Genomic DNA, 17,477 nt, shown 5'->3' with positions numbered 1-17,477 from the left:
ATGACTAAATACTTGGGAGAAAGAGTAATGAATTAGGGCACTAATTTCTGAAGGATAAGCAGAGTTGACCAACCTGGAATTCTTTGAAGAAATAACAGATTATGCAGTGGCTATTACTCAAGAAGCACTTGATATGGTACCACACAAGAGACGCATGGCAAAGATAATGGCCGCTGGAATTAGGATAATATGGCCCTATGGATAGAGAGATGGTTGGAGAACAAAAAGCAAAGGGCAAGGGCAAAATGAAGTTTGCTTGACTGGAAACGTGGAGTGAGTAGTGTTCCAGAGGTCTGCATTGGGTCCGTTCTTATATTTACTATATATACATAAATAAATGATCTGCATTTAGTAATGGAAGGAACAATATTTAAATTTGCTGATGACACCAAATTTGGGTATTTGGCAAATTATGATGAGGATTGTAAAAGACTGCAGGGGGGTGCATAAATCAGGCTAGCAGGATGGATAGATGTAGTTCAATGTAGAAAACATTTAAAAAATAAGAATTGAAAAACAAAATACACCTTAAAAGTTAAGTTTTTAAATGAACTGACTGAGCAGAGGGACCTTAATGTGCAGATGTACATTAGATGCAGATACGGCCATAATAAAGGCAAACAGAAACCTAGGTTTTGTATCAAGGCTTTAATTACAAATACAAGGAGAAAATGTGAACTTGCACAAGGTGTTAGTTAGGACACAGCTGGAATACGGTGTATGGTTTGGGTACCCCATTTTAGGAAGGATATAAAAGCAATGGCATGGTGCAGTACAGAAAATGTACTAGATGTTTAGAATGAGGAGCTACAGTTATGAAGAGAGACTTAAAGTTTGGGCTCTTTTCCAGTAGAGCTGAAATGGTTAAGAAGTGAACTGGTAGAGGTCTTCAAGATTATGAAGGGTTATGATAGTGCAAATAGCAATAGACACAAGACTGCCTTCACTGGTTGGCAGCGAGGACACAAATTTAAGAAACATAACAAATTGAAGTAAAGGTTAGAAAAAGTTTCTTCAGAAAGCAGTTGGAATGTGGAATTTAGTCCATTTTTTTTTAAAGGAAATTAGTTAGTTACTCGAAAAAGAGGAATATTAAAGGTTATGGGGAGTGGCGAGAGAGTGAAATTGAACTAGATGGTTTATCTAAAAAAAAAGTCAGTGCAGACTATTTCTGTCCTTTAACATTCTTGCTTTCCTTGGAATAAAATCTTGAAAGTTTAGTCACTTTTGATACCTATGCACTTCAAAAGACCCAAGTACAGTGATAAATTCAAATCTTTACAGAAGGTCTGTTTGCACTATACCATCTCAATAGTTTTATAATCTGTTACCATAACATATATATTTATTGATGAAATTATTAATCAGCTTCAAAAGACTCACCACACATTGTCGTCAGCGTACATGTTATGACACTCAGCTCCTCACCACCGCCTCTCTCGACACCCCCACTGTCTCTGATTTATCAGACTGCCTGTCCAACATCCAGTACTGGATGAGTAGAAATATGTTACAACTAAATATTGGGAGGACAAAGCCATTGTCTTCAGTCCCTGCCACAAACTCCATTCCCTGGCCATCAACTCCATCCTTCTCCCTGGCTACTGTCTGAGGCCAAACTAGACTGTTCGCAACCTTGGCATCATATTGGACCTGGAGGTGAGCTTCCAACCACATACCCGCTCCACCACCAAGACCGTTTACTTCCACCTCCGTAACATCGCCCGTCTCTGCCGCTGCGTCAAGTCATCTGCTGCTGAAAACCTATTCGTGCCTTTGTTACCTCTAGACCTGACTATTCCAATGCTCTCCTGGCCAGCCTCCCATTAGCCATCTTCCACCCTCCATAAACTTGAGCTCGACTGCCCTTATCCTAACTCGCACCACCCATCACCCCTGTGGTCACTGACCTACATTGGCTCCAGATCTGGCAATGCCTGAATTTTAAAATTCTCATCCTTATTTTCAAATTCCTCCATGGTTTATCCCCTCCCTAACTCTGTAACCTCCTCCAGCCCTGCAACCCACCGAGAGCGCCGCGCTTCTCCAATTCTGGCCTCTTGCGCATCCCTGATTTTCATCGCTCCACCATGGACGCCTGTGCCTTCAGCTACCTCGGCCCCAAGCTCTGGAATTCCCTCCCTAAACCTCTCTCCTCCTTCAAGAATGCTCCTTAAAAACTACCTTTTTTTAACCAAGCATTTGGTCACCTATCCTAATATCTCCTTATGTAGCTTGTGGCAAATTGTGTTTGATAATGCTCCTGTGAAGCGTCTTGGGACTTTTTTTTACATTAAATGTGTTATAGAAATACAAGTTGTTGTTGTTGGAACAGTTGAGAACCTCGCATAAGTTAAATCATAATCATAATCAACTTTATTGTCATTGTTAGCGCACAAGTGCAGTACAACGAAGTGTAGGCTTGCGGCCTCTGACCAAAGTAATGTTCACTCTTATACCTGATTTGCATTGAATAAAATACTCCTCCAACTCTATTAAAAGTAGTACTTTGAAAGAAAGGATTTTTCAGAGCTAAAAAAAATTGTATTTGAACTTTTAATATCGTTTAGGCCCCGAGGAGGATTTTGCCAACAAAATGCACCAATGATATTTATGATTGGAAAGGATCTCAATTTTCAACCTCATGCTTAAATTTGAGCAATGTGATGATTAGAGTACTAACTGCAACTACAAGAGGAAATGTTACGGATTTAGTGTAAAACCAGGTATGATAACTGGATGGCTATCAACAACCTCTTCCCCCCCCAACTCCACTGATTTCCATAAAGAAGCTGCCGTTGAACTATCTGCGATAAACTCCCGGGTATTATCGCTTGGCCCAGTCTACATCCAAATTGAAGTCGGACTTGGATGGGACTGGACTATTTTGGATAGGCTGCCAGATCAGTTCAACACCCGAAGTTTGGAAATGGAAACGAAGGCATTCGCGCTGATGGGACAAGACGTTTATCCACAACCTGAGAGTTGTTTGCGACACCCCCGACCCAACATATTAAAGACGTTTCCCCGTGAATTTTAAAAAGATATTTTAAGCAAATGCAGACGCTGTAAGAAAACACCAGACAAGACCCGCGGCTTCAGCCGTCTTGAAACCAGTAAAACACTCACATTTCGCCCAATAACGTTCGCCCCACGGCTCCGTAAAGCGGAGGAGGTTACCGAGGAAGGCAGTGGGCCAGTGTCCCGGGCACCGATTCGGTGGTTTCACCCGCTCGGGAACTCACACGGCCTCGGCTTGTAACAACGCTGTCCTCATTCAGCAGGCGCCGAACGACGACAACCACACCTGATTCATTCAGTCCCGCGCCCGCAGCTCCGATTGGCGCAGACGCCACATCCAGCCCCCCTCCGACTCACATGCGACGTTACTATTGGTCCATCCAGACGCCAATCACCGTCTACGTCCCGCCTCTGCGTTATCAAGTTAGGTTGCGCGGGAGCAACTAGCTGGTGGATCTGTCTCGGTGCGCACGCGTCGTGTGTACAGTCCGTACTCGAGGCCCCGGATTGTGGCCTATCCAAGTCGTGGCCTTCAGGTAAAGCCTGCACAGGGATTGTGGGGCGGGATGGAAAGGACTGGTTCAAATATGACAGTAAGACCCGAGAGGTGGCAGTAGGTGGGTCACTGACCGGACTGCCTGCCTCTGGGCGGCCGCGGTTATGGTTAACAGGCCGCCACCTCACTCACTCGCTGCGGCTCCTTCGCCATCTCCAAAGATGGCGCTATGGGCAACGTCAGTGCCTTTCGGCTCCAAGAAAAGCCCGTGCGCTCCGGGCGGATTGGACTGGCGAGGCTGCGGCCTGGCTGGCGGAGCGGGCTTCAGTGAGTGTCCGTTAGTGGGTGGCAGAGCCGCCCGCATTGTCCCGGGACAGCCGGTGTCGGAGGCTCAAGCCCTGGATACCGGCAGGAGAAGGAGGAGGAGAAACAAACGCGGTGGTCGTGTCACTCCTGGCTCATTCCCTTCTCACTCCAGCCGGGTTGCCGGCCCACTGGCCCGGGGCCGGACCCCGCTTCCTGCGGAACTCCGCGCCGCTTTTTCACCGCGGACGCGATGCGGGTTTGATTCACCGCCGCAGCTCGGGGATTAGTGGAGGGGGTCGTGGACGGGCCCTGGTAAGAGAGGACATTTCATGGGTTAGTGGCCAGCTGTTCAGATCACCTGCCTGTGTAGTAGTGGCAATTAAAGTTTGAGCTGTGCAAAAATGAGTATCAGTAAAACCTGCTCTGAGAATGTGATCATTGTCGAAAGAGTGGGAACAGAGCACTGGACCCTTTATCGCAAGAGTGCCCAAGACCTGATGCCCTCACCATTGAAATACATTTTGTATTTCTGTTGCCCGTCGAGGATTGTGTTTCATGCTAAACGGGGGATAAATTCAGTTGGAGCTTTTTTTTAGGATATATACTTCAACTGATTTTATATACGTTCCCGTCAAGCAAATATGTTGCCGAGAAGACAGATCACAAGATAATTACAGATGAGTAAGACCACTCGACCCATATTAATTCATCAATCCAGGAACACCCTAAAGTTTCTCCATTGCAAAATCGAATTGTTTCTAAATGCATGCAACATTCCACCTCTAATGGAAAGTCTATCCCAAGTTTTGATCACTGCATGTATAACTTCCTGACACCAATACTAAAGTTATCTTTTACTAGTTTGAACCTTTGGCCTACTCCCACAATCTAATTAAAAATAATATGGATTTATCTATCCCATACCATTTACCCTGTACTATCATTTTTATAGTATCACATTTCAGAAGCTTCCAATCCAAGCTGAAAAAACTCGAGTCTCCCGTCTTTTACATGGAATTGCACAGAAACAGCCCAATAGGTCTATGCCGCAGTTTATGCTCCACACGAGCCTCCTCCCACTTTGCTTCATCTCACCCAATCAACATATCAAACACAAACTCAAATCTCTGACAGCAGAGATCAGCCTCATACCTTTTGTCTGCGCATTATCCAGCGCTTGAATGTCTCCATTGGATCGCGACGACCAGAACTGAACACTCGAGATGTGGTCTGCCAGAGCAGTGTAGAATTTGATCGTGACTTCTTCTGTCTTGTATTCATCTATTTTGACGATGTAGTTCAACATTTTACTGCTGGCTGTTTGCTGTTCTGCGTTGGTTTTGCATGTTTAGAGTTGGAGGTCTCTTTCCACTTTAGCTATTTCAACACCATTCTGGAGCATTTAATATTTATTTTTCCATCCCATGTGTAGTTCTTTGCACTTGTCTGCATTAAATTTCATCTGCTAGTTGAATTGCCCGCATGCTTATTTTGTCACACTTACTCAGTAATTCCAGAGTTGCTTTCTTTGATTCCACTGCCTCTCATTGTTTGTCTTCTGCAAATCTGATTGCTTTGCATTGAGTTTCTGAGTCCAGATCATTTATGTAACTGAGAACCACTACTGCTTCTCAAACATCAAGCCTTGGGGTGTCTCACTTCATACTCCCTCACTCCCCACCTAACTTCTATAACGAGCATGCATTGTTTTCTACCCTTCATCCATTTTCTTATCCATTCCCAGGGTTTACCTTGAATCTTCACAGCTTTGTGTTTGAAGAATAGCCTTTTGAGAGCCTTCATCAAATCCCTTTTAGATATCTAGGTATGGTATGTCATAGAGCTTTCTGTAGTCCATTTGGATGCAAGTTTCAGCTGTGGCTCAGTGGTAGCACTTTAGCCTTTGAATCAGTAGGTTGTGGGTTCAAATCCCACTCGAGACTTGAGCACATAATCTAGGCTGACAGTTCAGTGCAGTTCCGAGGGAGTGCCGTACTGTAGGAGGTGCCGCCTTTTGGTTGAGACGTTAAATGAGGTCCTGTCTGCCCTCTCGGGTGGACGTAAAATATCCTATGGCACTATTCGAAGAAGAGCAGGGTAGTTTTCCAAAATAACAACAGAAAATGCTGGAAAAACTCAGCAGGTCAGGCAACATCCGTGGAGAGAAATTTGAGTTGACGTATCGGGTCTGTTGCCTGGCCAATATTTATCCCTTAACCAACATTATCTGGCTGAGATAGATAGATTTTTGGACTCTAGGGGAATTAAGGGATATGGAGATCGGGTGAGAAAGTGGAGTTGAGGTCGATGATCAGCCATGATCTTATTGAATGGCGGAACAGGCTCGAGGGGGCCGTATGGCCTACTCCTGCTCTTATTTCTTATGTTCTTATGCGGACCTTGCTGTGTGTAAATTGGCTGCTGCATTTCCCTGAATTGCAACAGTGACTTGATGCGCTATCAATTACTCAAAAGACTGAGGTTAAGCGAGTAACTAACAGGCTTTTATTAACAAGAGAATGAAGGTGTGCCTCGAGTGGTCGACCAGTCCAGAATACAGAGGGACTGTGGAGCAGTCACCTTTATACCTGGACTTGTGGGAGGAGTCAGCCGAGGCATGTACAGACATGTACACAGTGGAATACAGGTATAACAGTGGTTTACCACATTCACCCCTTGTTTAAAAATGAGTCCGGCGGGGTGAAGTGTATTAAAAGTTTGTGTATTGGAGTCTCTCCGGAGGTCTTGTCTGCCGCTGTGATCGACGTGGCGACGGCAGGGGTAGTGAAGCTTCCGGCGTCGAGTCCCGCATAGGCTGGGGCACTGGTGTGTAGTCCTCGTGGGTGTCGAGCGGGTCGCGAGGCCCAGACGTGCCGTCTGCTGCGGTTGGATATTGGATCGTTGGGGGGGGGTGGGGTGGTAGTGGGTTACTGGGGCCCCCGAGGGTGCGAGGTCTCGTATGGAGACTGTGTCCTCCCGCCCGTCCGGGTACGCAATGTAAGCATACTGGGGGTTGGCGTGGAGGAGGTCGACCCTCTCGACCAGGGGGTCTGTTTTATGGGTCCTCGTGTGTCTTCTCAGTACGACCGGCCCTGGGGACGTCAGCCATGGCGGTAGCGATGTCCCCGATGTGGACTTCCTTGGGAAGACAAACATTTTCTCATGAGGGGTGGTGTTAGTGGCAGTGCAGAGCAGTGACCGAATAGAGTGGAGCGCATCGGGGAGCACATCCTGCCAGCGGGAGGTCGGAAGGCCCCTAGCCTTTAAGGCTAGCAGGGCGGCCTTCCAAACTGTCGCATTCTCTCTTTCCACCTGTCCGTTCCGTTCCCCCGGGGGTTGTAACTGGTGGTCCTGCTTGTGGCAATACCCCTAGCGAGCAGGTACTGGCGGAGTTCGTCGCTCATAAACGATGAGCCCCGGTCGCTATGGATATAGCTGGGGAAACCGAACAGGGTGAAGAGGTCGTTCAGACATGTCCGGGCAGGGGATGGCGAACGGGAAACGGGAGTACTCCTCAATAATGTTGAGGAAGTACACATTGTGGTCGGAGGAGGGGAGAGGCCCTTTAAAATCAACGCGAAGGGGCGAGTGGCTTTTATCAGGTGAGCCCTGTCTGGTCTATAAAAGTGCGGTTTGCACTCAGCGCAGACTTGGCAGTTCCTGGTCATGGTCCTGACCTCCTCAATGGAGTAAGGCAGGTTGCGGGCCTTGATGAAGTGGAAGAACCTGGTGACCCCCGGGTGGCAGAGGTCATTGTGGAGGGCCCACAGTCTATCGATCTGCGCGCTGGCGCAGGTGCCACGCGATAGAGCATCCGGGGGTTCATTGAGCTTCCCGGGCCGGTACAAGATCTCGTAATTGTAGGTGGAAAGTTCGATTCTCCACCTCAAGATCTTGTCGTTTTTGATTTTGCCCCTCTGCTTGTTGTTAAACATGAAAGCAACTGAACGCTGGTCAGTGAGCAGGGTAAATTGTTTTCCGGCCAGGTAGTGCCTCCAATGACGCACAGCCTCCACAATAGCCTGGGCCTCCTTCTCAACAGCGGCGTGTTTGGTCTCCGGGCCCTGGAGGGTTCGTGAAAAGAAGGCCACGGGTCTCCCCGCCTGATTAAGGGTAGCGGCTAGGGCAAAGTCGGACACGTCGCTTTCCACCTGGAAGGGGATGGATTCGTCCACTGCGTGCATGGTGGCTTTGGCAATGTCTTCCTTGATACGGTGGAAGGCTAAGCGGGCCTCTGCCGTCAAGGGAAAAGAGGTGGACTTGATCAGCGGACGGGCCTTGTCCGCATAGTAGGGGACCCACTGGGCGTAATAGGAGAAAAACCCTAGGCACCTCTTCAGGGCCTTGAGGCAGTGGGGGTTCCATAAGGGGACGCATCCGGTCGGGGTCGGGACCGGTGACTCCGTGTTCCACAACACAGCCAAGGATGGCGAGGCGGGTTGTGCGGAATATGCACTTCTCCTTGTTATACGTCAGGTTCAGGAGTTGGGCGGTGCAGAGGAATTTTTCGAGGTTTGCGTCATGGTCCTGCAAGTCATGGCCGCAGATGGTCACATTGTCCAGATATGGGAAAGTGGCCTGCAACGCATTTTGATCGACCATCCGGTCCATCTCCCTTTGGAAGACGGAGACCCCGTTGGTGACGCCAAAGGGAACCCTAAGGAAGTGATAGAGGCGGCCGTTTGCCTCAAAGGCAGTATACTGGCGGTCCTCAGGGCGGATAGGGAGCTGGTGGTACGCTGATTTTCAGGTCAATGGTCGAGAAGACGCGGTACTGCGCGATCTGGTTGACCATATCAGCTATGCGGGGGAGTGGGTAAGCATCCAGCAGGGTGTAGCGATTTATTGTCTGGCTGTAGTCGATGACCAGGCGCTGCTTCTTGCCGGTCTTAACGACCACAACCTGGGCTCGCCAGGGGCTGGTGCTGCCCTCAATAATCCCCTCCTTCAGGAGCCACTCCACTTTGGTTTTAATGAAAACCCTGTCCCCGGCACTGTATCGCCTGCTCTTTGTGGCGATGGGCTTACAGTCGGGGGTGAGGTTAGCAAACAGTGGGGGGGGGGGGGGGGGGGGTGACTGAGTGTGGAGAGGTTGCACCTGCTGCGCGGCGGGCAATTTGGAAGCTGCTGGCTGCGGACTGTGAGTGGGGGGAGGGGTCCACCGTACGCCATCGTAACACTTTTAAGGTGGCACTGAAAATCTAACCCCAGTAGAACGGCAGCGCAGAGGTGGGGCAGGACCAGGAGTTTAAAATTATCGTACACAGTCCCGTCTACTAAGAGTGTCACCACGCAGTAGCCGCCAATGTCCGCCGACTGGGACTCGGAGGCCATAGAAATCCGCTGGTGCGCAGGCAGGACTGGGAGAGAGCAACGCCGCACCGTGTCGGGGTGGATGAAGCTCTCCGTGCTCCCAGAGTCAAAAAGGCAGGTTGTTTCGTGACCATTTACCTTAATGTCCATTGTGGATCGGGCCAGTTGGTGCGGTCTCGCTTGGTCCAGCGTAACGGAGGCCAGCGTAGGGGTCGGTGTGTTGCTGCGGGTATCAGATGAGGCGGTGTTGGGGGCCTGCTGCGTCCCGGCTGGCGTCCAAGATGGCGGCGTCCATGATCCCCCCATGTGGCTGGAGGCGTCCAGAATGGCTGCTGTTCCGGTGGTTCGCACATGGCTGGGGAGGCCCAAGATGGCGGCCCGCACGGCCCACACGCGGCGCTGCTGGGGTTCGGGGTGGCTTTGGCCCTGCAGATGCTGGCGTAGTGTTCCTTCTTCCCGCAGCCCGAGCAGATCGCATTTTTCGCCGGGCAGCGCGCTCTGGGGTGTTTGGCCTGGCCACAGAAGTAGCATTTCTGGCCTTGGGACACTGCTGCGGTAGTTGGGCCGTTGCTGGGATGTGGCTGGGGTGGCACGGCGCTATGAGACGGTCCTACCGTGTCCCAGGCTGTCGTTCCCCGCGGCGTCCACGGTGCAGAGGAGTAGGTATCCATGCCCCGGTAGGCTGCGTCCAATGATAGTGCGAGTTCAGAGGCCTTGTTGAGGTCGAGGTCACTCTGCTCCAACAGTCGCTGTCGGGTGTAATTGGACCTGTGGCCTGCTACAAAAGCGTCCCGGATAAGTTCCTCTGTGTACACGGCGGCCTTTACATCCTTACAACCACAGGCCCGGCCAAGCACAGACAGTGCCTGAAGGTATTCCTCGGTCGATTCCCCAGGTTGTTGTTTACGACTCCCCAGGAGGTGCCTGGCGTACACCTCGTTCACTGGGCGCGTGTACTGGTCCTTGAGGAGCTTGAGAGCAGCCGTGTACGAGGTCGCGTCCTGGATGACCGAGTACGCTCGGTGGTTCACTTTGGAGGTCAGGACATCCAGTTTGTCCTCATCCGATTTGACCGTTGCAGCGGAGGCGATCAGGAATCTTTCAAAGCACCTAAGCCAGTGAGCAAACTTGGTGGATGCGTCCGCCTCCCGATGGTCTTAAGTCCAGGCATGCTGGTGTGAGGATCTTCTCCATTATAAAAAAATCTTGTTAATAAAATTGATGCGCTATCAATTACTCAAAAGACTGAGGTTAAGCGAGTAACTAACAGGCTTTTATTAACAAGAGAATGAAGGTGTGCCTCGAGTGGTCGACCAGTCCAGAACACAGAGGGACTGTGGAGCAGTCACCTTTATACCTGGACTCGTGGGAGGAGTCAGCCGAGGCATGTACAGACATGTACACAGTGGAATACAAACACCCACACAGGCAGGTATAACAGTGGTTTACCACATGACTACACTTCAAAAAGTACTTCATTGGCTGTAAAGCGCTTTGGTACATCCTGATCTTCCCCTTCTGAATCCACGCTGGCTGCTGCTTACTAGATTATTACACAAGTAGCCCATTCATCAACAACAATTTACATTTATATAGTCCCTCCAATGTGGTAAAACATCCCACGGTGTTTGATAGGAGTGTAATCGGACAAAAAATTGATATCGAGTCAAAGAATGAGATATTAGGACAGGTAACCAAATGCTTGGTCAAAGAGGTAGGTTTTAAGAAGCATCTTAAAGGAGGAAAGAGAGGCAGAGATGTTTAGGGAGCGATTGCCAGAGATTGGGGCTTAGACGGCAGCAAAGGTGGGGTGAAGGAAATAGGGGATTCACGAGGCCAGAGTTGCCCGGAAAGCAGTGTTCTCTGAGGGTTATAGGGCTGGAGGAGCTGACAGAGATAGGAAAGGGTGGGGCCATGATAGGATTTGAACCTAGGATTAAAATTTAAAGTCGAGGCGTTGCTGGACCGGGAGCAAATGTAGGTCTGTGAGTAAAGGGGTGAAAGGATTTGGTGTGAGTTAAGATATAGAAAGCAGAGTTTTGGATGAGTTTAAGTTTATGACTGGTGAAAGAAGGAAGGCTGGTCAGGAGAGCATTAGAATAGTCTAGGCTGGAAGTAACAAAAGAAGGAATGAGGTGGAAGTAGGCAGTTTTTGTGACAGAGGATATGGGGTCGGAAGCTCAGCTCGGGGTCAAATAGGGTGGCGAGGTTGCAAACAGTCTTGTTTAGCCTGAGACAGTGGCCAGGGAGGGGGTTGGAATTGGTGGTTGGTGAACGGAGTTTGTGGTAGGGACAGACGACGATGGTTTCAGTCTTCCCAATGATTAATTGGAGGAAATCTATCTGCAGCCTTTGACACAGTTGACCACACCGTCCTCCTTGAACGCTTCTCCTCCGTCGTCCAGTTGGGTGGGACAGCACTTCCTTGGTTCCATCCTTATCTATCCAATCATAGCCAGAGAATCACCCGTAATGGCTTCTCTTCCTGCTCCCACACCGTTGCCTCTGGAGTCCCCCAAGGATCTATCCATGGCCCCCTCCTACTTCTTATCAACATGCTGCCCCACGGCGAAGTCATACGAAAACACAATGTCAAGTTCCACGTGTACGCTGATGACACTTAGCTCTACCTCACCACCACCTCTGTTTACCCTTCCACTGTCTCTGATTTGTCACAGTGTCCGACATCCAGCACTGGATGAGCAGAAACTTCCTTCAAAAATATTGGGAAGACCGAAGCTATTGTCTTCGGTCTCCACCACAAACTCCGTTCCCTAGTCACCGACTCCATCCCTCTCCCTGGCAACTGCCTTAAGGCTGAGCCGGACTGTTCGCAACCATGGTGTCGTATTTGACCCCAAGATGAGCTTCCAACCACACATCTGCTCCATCACCAAGACTGCCTTAGTCCACCTCCGTAACATCGGCTGACTCCGCCCTGCCTCAGCTCATCTGCTGAAACCCTTGTCATGAATCTAACCATTCATGAAGAAATGACTCATGAAATAACACTGGGCGGCCAGCTGGTGGTGCCGTCCAAGGAGTATAAATACTTGGGCGTGGGCCCCGGTTGCCCAGGATGTTTTTGTAACCAGGAACTAGTGATGTAACTAGAATCTCATGGTTGTGAAACAGTTGATTAAAGCCTTGTTTTAGACTCAACCAAGTGCTTAGTGAGTTTTCTCACGTCAATTTAATCAACCGTGTATCGGCTCCACGTTCTGAGTGATTTCTGGAACGGCCAGCTACGACTTCAACTGTAGAAGGGAACTCCGACGTAGAAATCAATCCATCATGGACAAACTACTCAGACCCGCCCGTCTTGACCTGGACTCGAATTCACCTAAGGTATGGAAACACTGGTATTGTATCTTCAGCAACTTCCTCAGGGTGTGTGGTGAAAATGTTCCTGATAAATTAGAGATACTTGCCAATTATGTATCTCGTGTTTGACTATATCGAAGACTGTAGACTATGACTCCGCTATCCTGATAATTACAGTGACTAAATGTTAAGGCCCCAAACGAAATTTTTGCTCGGCATCTACTGGCCACAACTCTACAACAACCCGGGGAATCACTTGACGAATTCCTTCAAAAGCTTCGCAGGCTCAGCAAGGATTGTAATCTTAAAGCTGTCACAGCTGAGCAGTACCAGGAGGAGTTAATTCACGATTCCTTTATTAATGGGATTGCGTCTCCCTTCATACGCCAGCGTCTGTTGGAGAATAAAACCCTCGAGTTACAGGCTGCCTATCACAGAATCACAGAAACCCCACAGTGCAGATAGAGGCCATTTCGGCCCATCGAGCCTGCACCGACACATATCCCACCCGATCCCCGTAACCCCTACACCAACACATATCCCACCCTATCCCCGTAACCCCACGTATTTAATCCCCCTAACACTAAGGGTCAATTTATCATAGCCAATCAACCTAACCCGCACATCTTTGGACTGTGGGAGGAAACCGGAGCACCCGGAGGAAACCCACGCAAACACGGGGAGAATGTGCAAACTCCACACAGACAGTCGCCCGAGGCCGGATTCGAACCCGGGTCCCTGGCGCTGTGAGGCAACAGTGCTAACCACTATGCCACCGTGCTGCTATGACCAGGCATGTTCCCTGGACTTGGCAAAGAGGAATGCAGATACCTATCTTTCACCACATGCACAGGCTGCTGCCACTTTTAATGACTCCTTCAATAGGTCTCGGGCAGAAGCCTTCACTGATGATGACTCTAACCTAGCTGATGACAACCCTACCCTAGAAGCCTTCACTGATGACTACTCTGGAAGGAAGTGTTTCTTCTGTGGAGGTGCATTCCATTATAGGCAATTTTGTCCTGCTCGTAACGCAACCTGCAATCATGCAGTAAGAAAAGTCACTTTTCTAAGGTATGCCAGTCAAGAGCCTCGGTTAGTAAGAAAAGCCACTTCTAAGGTATACCGGTCGAGAGCGCCTGTTAATTTTGCAGCTACTATCTATAAAACTGCTCCTCCCCCAAGAGCCACTGCTAAGGTTACAGCTGTCAAGGGTAAAACTGCTCCTCCTCCCATCACAGCTGTTTTTCCCCAAAGTCTGTCCCATGCAGCCACGAAGGTTTCGGTAAATGGACACATTTTGAGTGCACTAATCGACTCATGCAGCTCTGACAGCTTCATTAGTGAGCAGGCTGTTAGTAAGTTAAAACTGCATATTTACCCCTCGGACAGGGAAATTGCAATGGCTCCGAGGGCACTGACCACCAACTCTTCCGGCTTATGTCTTGACCTTATTCTCAATGGCCTCACTTATTTCTCCACCCGGCTCGGGGTGCTCAAAAACCTATGCAGGGATGTGCTCCTGTGACAGGATTTCCAGAAACAACACAAAAGACTCACTTTCAAGTTTGGAGGGTCAAAGCCGGAGCTTACTATTTCCAAAGTACCGTTTTGTGCGCTTTCGGTGGCTTCGCTCGACGAGCCCTCCTTGTTTGCCAATCTTTCCCCCCCGATGTAAGCCCATAGTCACTAAATCACAACGTTTCAGCCAAGATGATCTATCCTTTATCGAGGCAGAGATCTCTCGCCTCCTAGCTGACTGTGTCATTGAGCCATGTTCATCTCCCTGGCGGGCGCAAGTCGTCATTGTTAAAAATCCTCTGAAGCAACACAAGAAATGTCTTTGCATCGATTACTCGTAAGCTATTAGCCAGTATACCAACCTGGATGCCTACCCACTACCACGCATCGATGACATGGTCAATAACCTTGCCAACTACAAGGTATTTTCAACTTTTGATTTTAAAAAGCACATACCATCAAGTACCGTTAAAGGACTCTGACAAAAAAAAGTATACGGCCTTTGAGGCCAATGGTTGGCTTTACCAGTTTTGTCGCCTTCCATTTGGGGTCACCAATGGGGTGGCTGTCTTTCAACGGGCATTGGATAGCCTAGTCGAACAGGAGAACTTAACGGACGCTTTTCCATATCTGGATAATATCACCATTGCTGGTCATGACCAGAAGGAGCATGATGCCAACTTCCAGAAATGTTTTGACATTCTCCGTCGTCACAACTTAACCTTAAATGAGTCCAAATCTGTGAAATCAGTACCATCAGTCAACATCCTTGGCTACTCGGTGGGCAACGGTGTCATCAAACCGGATCCAGAGCGACTTCGTCTGCTTCAGGAGCTCCCTTCCCCTACGAATCTCTGCTCTCTTCGTTGGGCACTCGGCATGTTCGCCTATTATGCAAAATGGATACCCCACTTCTCCGACAAGATCCAGCCCCTGCTTCACGCGAAGTCGTTTCTGTTGGAGGCAACGGCTATCTCAGCTTTCAACCTCCTCAAGCGACAACTGGAAAAAGCCACGCTTCGTTCCATCGATGAAAATCTTCCTTTCGTGGTCGAGTGCGATGCATCGGAGGTGGTGATCTTGGCTACCTTGAATCAAGGTTGTCGATCCGTTGCATTTCTGTCCAGAAATTTGCAGGGTAGCGAGCTCCATTATCCTCCTGTCGAAGGAGGCTACGGCGATCATCGAAGCAGTATGTAAATGGGGTCATTTTCTCGCTCGTCGCCATTTCACGCCTATAACCGATCAGCGCTCCGTGGCCTTAGTGCGTTTCCGGTTATCCAGCATAAAGAACAAGAATAACAAAATACAACTCTGGAGGATGGAATTGGCCGCCTTTGGCTACACCATACAGTATCGACCCGGCAAAGAGAATGTAGCCCCGGATACCCTCACGCATGCATTCTGCCCTTCTATGTCAACTTCGACTCTTGCGGATCTTCATACTGACTTATGCCATCCTGGCGTTACCCGTATGTTGCACTTTGTGCGATCTAAAAATCTCCCATTTTCTATGGAAGATGTGAAAAGAACATACTCCACCTGTAGAATTTGTGCGGAATTAAAACCGCAATTCTTCCGTCCACCGGATGGCTCACTCGTACACGCTATACAGCCCATGCAGCGACTCCGCATTGACGTTAAAGGGCCATTGCCTTCCTCAACGTGAAACACCTACTTACTATGGTGGACGAGTATTCACGCTTTCCCCTGTCCCAATATGCTTACTTCCACAGTGATCAAATGCCTTGATCAAGTCTTTTCCCTTTGCGGTACGGCCAATTTCATCCACTCTGATCGGGGTCCCTCCTTCATGTCAAGCGAACTCAAAAGTTATCTTTCCCAACGGGGAATCGCCACAAGTAAAACAACACCGTATCATCCCATCAGTAACGCACAAGTTGAGAGATACAACGCTATCATTTGGAATGCTGTTCATCTTGCACTGAGGTCACTCAACCTACCAGACTAGCAGTGGGAAACTGTGCTCCCTGACGTGTTGCATTCCATCAGGTCTCTTCTTTCTACGTCCACCAATGTCACTTCTCATGAGCGATTCTTCAGGTTCCAGCGTCACTCCACGCATGGGACGTCCCTCCCGTCATGGTTGGCGGCTCCCGGCCCCACGGGATGGCCACCCGAAGCCAGGACGCCAGTCAATCCCGGCTACCAAACAAGATGAAGCCAGCTCTGCGCCTGTGGGGACCCGCACCCGGAGTCGCGATCTCTCCAGTCTCCCTCGGGTCGATCAAGGCGACACGGGCCCTGTTGATCTACCAGTACGGACCAAGCGACCCAGGGACCAAGACACGGTTCGAGGAGACGTGCCTTCCAGCCACAAACCAAGATCTAAAAGACTGCGGCTATTCGTGGTCCGTCTAATCCGCTAGAAGGAAGTCGTCGGACTTCCAAATCTTTCAGGCAGGAAGAATGTCATGAATCTTATCATTCATGAAGAAATGACTCACGAAATAACACTGGGCAGCCAGCTGGTGGCGCTGTCCAAGGAGTATAAATACTCGGGCGTGGGCCCAGCTTGCCCAGGACGTTTTTGTAACCAGGAACTAGTGATGTAACTAGAATCTCATGGTTGTGAAAACAGTTGATTAAAGCCTTGTTTTATACTCAACCAAGTGCTTAGTGAGTTTTCTTACGTCAACCCTCATCCATGTTACCTCTAGACTTGACTATTCCAAAGCGCTCCTGGTTGGCCTCCCATCTTCCACCCTCCATAAACTCGAACTCATCCAAAACTCCATTGCCCATATCCTAACTTGCATCAAGTCCTGTTCATCCATCACCACTATGCTCGCTGATCTATGTTGGCTCCTGGTTAAGCAATGCCTCAGTTTTAAAATTCTCATCCTTGTTTTCAAATCCGTTCATGGCCTCGCCCCTCCTTATCTCTGTAACCTCCTACAACCCTCCGAGATTCTGTGCCCCTACAACTCTGGCATCTTCCGCATCCCCAATTTTAGTTTCCCTACAGTCACCTGCTTCGACCCTAAGCTCTGGAATTCCCTCCCTAAACCTCTCCACCTCTACCTCTCTGTCTTCCTGTTAAGCCGCTCCTTAAAACCTACCTCTTTGACCAAGGTTTTGGACATCTGTCCTAATATCTCCTTATGTGGCTCGATGTCCAATTTAGTTTGATACTGCTCCCATGAAGTGCCTGGGACGTTTTACTACGATAAAGGTTTTATATAAATGCACCATTCAGAATATTTATTGTCTTGTGCTCATCCTTTCATTAGCTGCATTGTTTCCAAATACTAAGTTAAGGAGTTAACTGCCACTCATTGCTTCTGTAAGGGGTCGTTTTAACGAGCTTATGGTGTGCTAAATCGGTTTTGATTTTCGCACTACTCGTGAGCGGTTTCAAAGCGCTCCCCCCTCACGGTTCTAGACACTGGGCTTATTGCCAGACAACCTTTGTGTGTTGGCCCAACTCGTGACTCGGAAGACAAATGGTCAGATGAGACAGATTGAGTTTTAA

General features: G+C 49.1%; 2 protein-coding genes across 6 annotated transcripts in view; one reads left to right on the top strand and one right to left on the bottom strand.

The window, feature by feature from the left end:
* ppig (peptidylprolyl isomerase G (cyclophilin G)) overlaps window positions 1-3,486 on the bottom strand; it is a 63,173-nt gene extending 59,687 nt beyond the window's left edge. The window contains exon 1 of one of the 2 annotated variants that reach the window (XM_085986218.1): window positions 3,379-3,486. The gene's annotated coding sequence lies outside the window, so the exon portion shown is untranslated. Of the gene's footprint in view, window positions 1-3,129; window positions 3,341-3,378 lie in introns of those variants that run through there. The other variant, XM_085986217.1, reaches the window with a different exon arrangement.
* The window catches only part of fastkd1 (FAST kinase domains 1), a 57,857-nt gene continuing 43,848 nt past the window's right edge, over window positions 3,469-17,477 (top strand). For 2 of the 4 annotated variants that reach the window (XM_085986221.1, XM_085986219.1), the window contains exon 1: window positions 3,469-3,557. The gene's annotated coding sequence lies outside the window, so the exon portion shown is untranslated. The remainder of the gene's footprint in view (window positions 3,558-17,477) is intronic. The other 2 variants (XM_085986220.1, XM_085986222.1) reach the window with 2 other exon arrangements.

Source organism: Somniosus microcephalus, chromosome 4, assembly GCF_052327205.1.
Source record: "Somniosus microcephalus isolate GS21.2 chromosome 4, FLI_Smic_1.0, whole genome shotgun sequence".
Taxonomy (NCBI): domain Eukaryota; kingdom Metazoa; phylum Chordata; class Chondrichthyes; order Squaliformes; family Somniosidae; genus Somniosus; species Somniosus microcephalus.
Note: the sequence above shows the minus strand (reverse complement) of the source record. Positions and strands in the feature narration are given on the sequence as shown.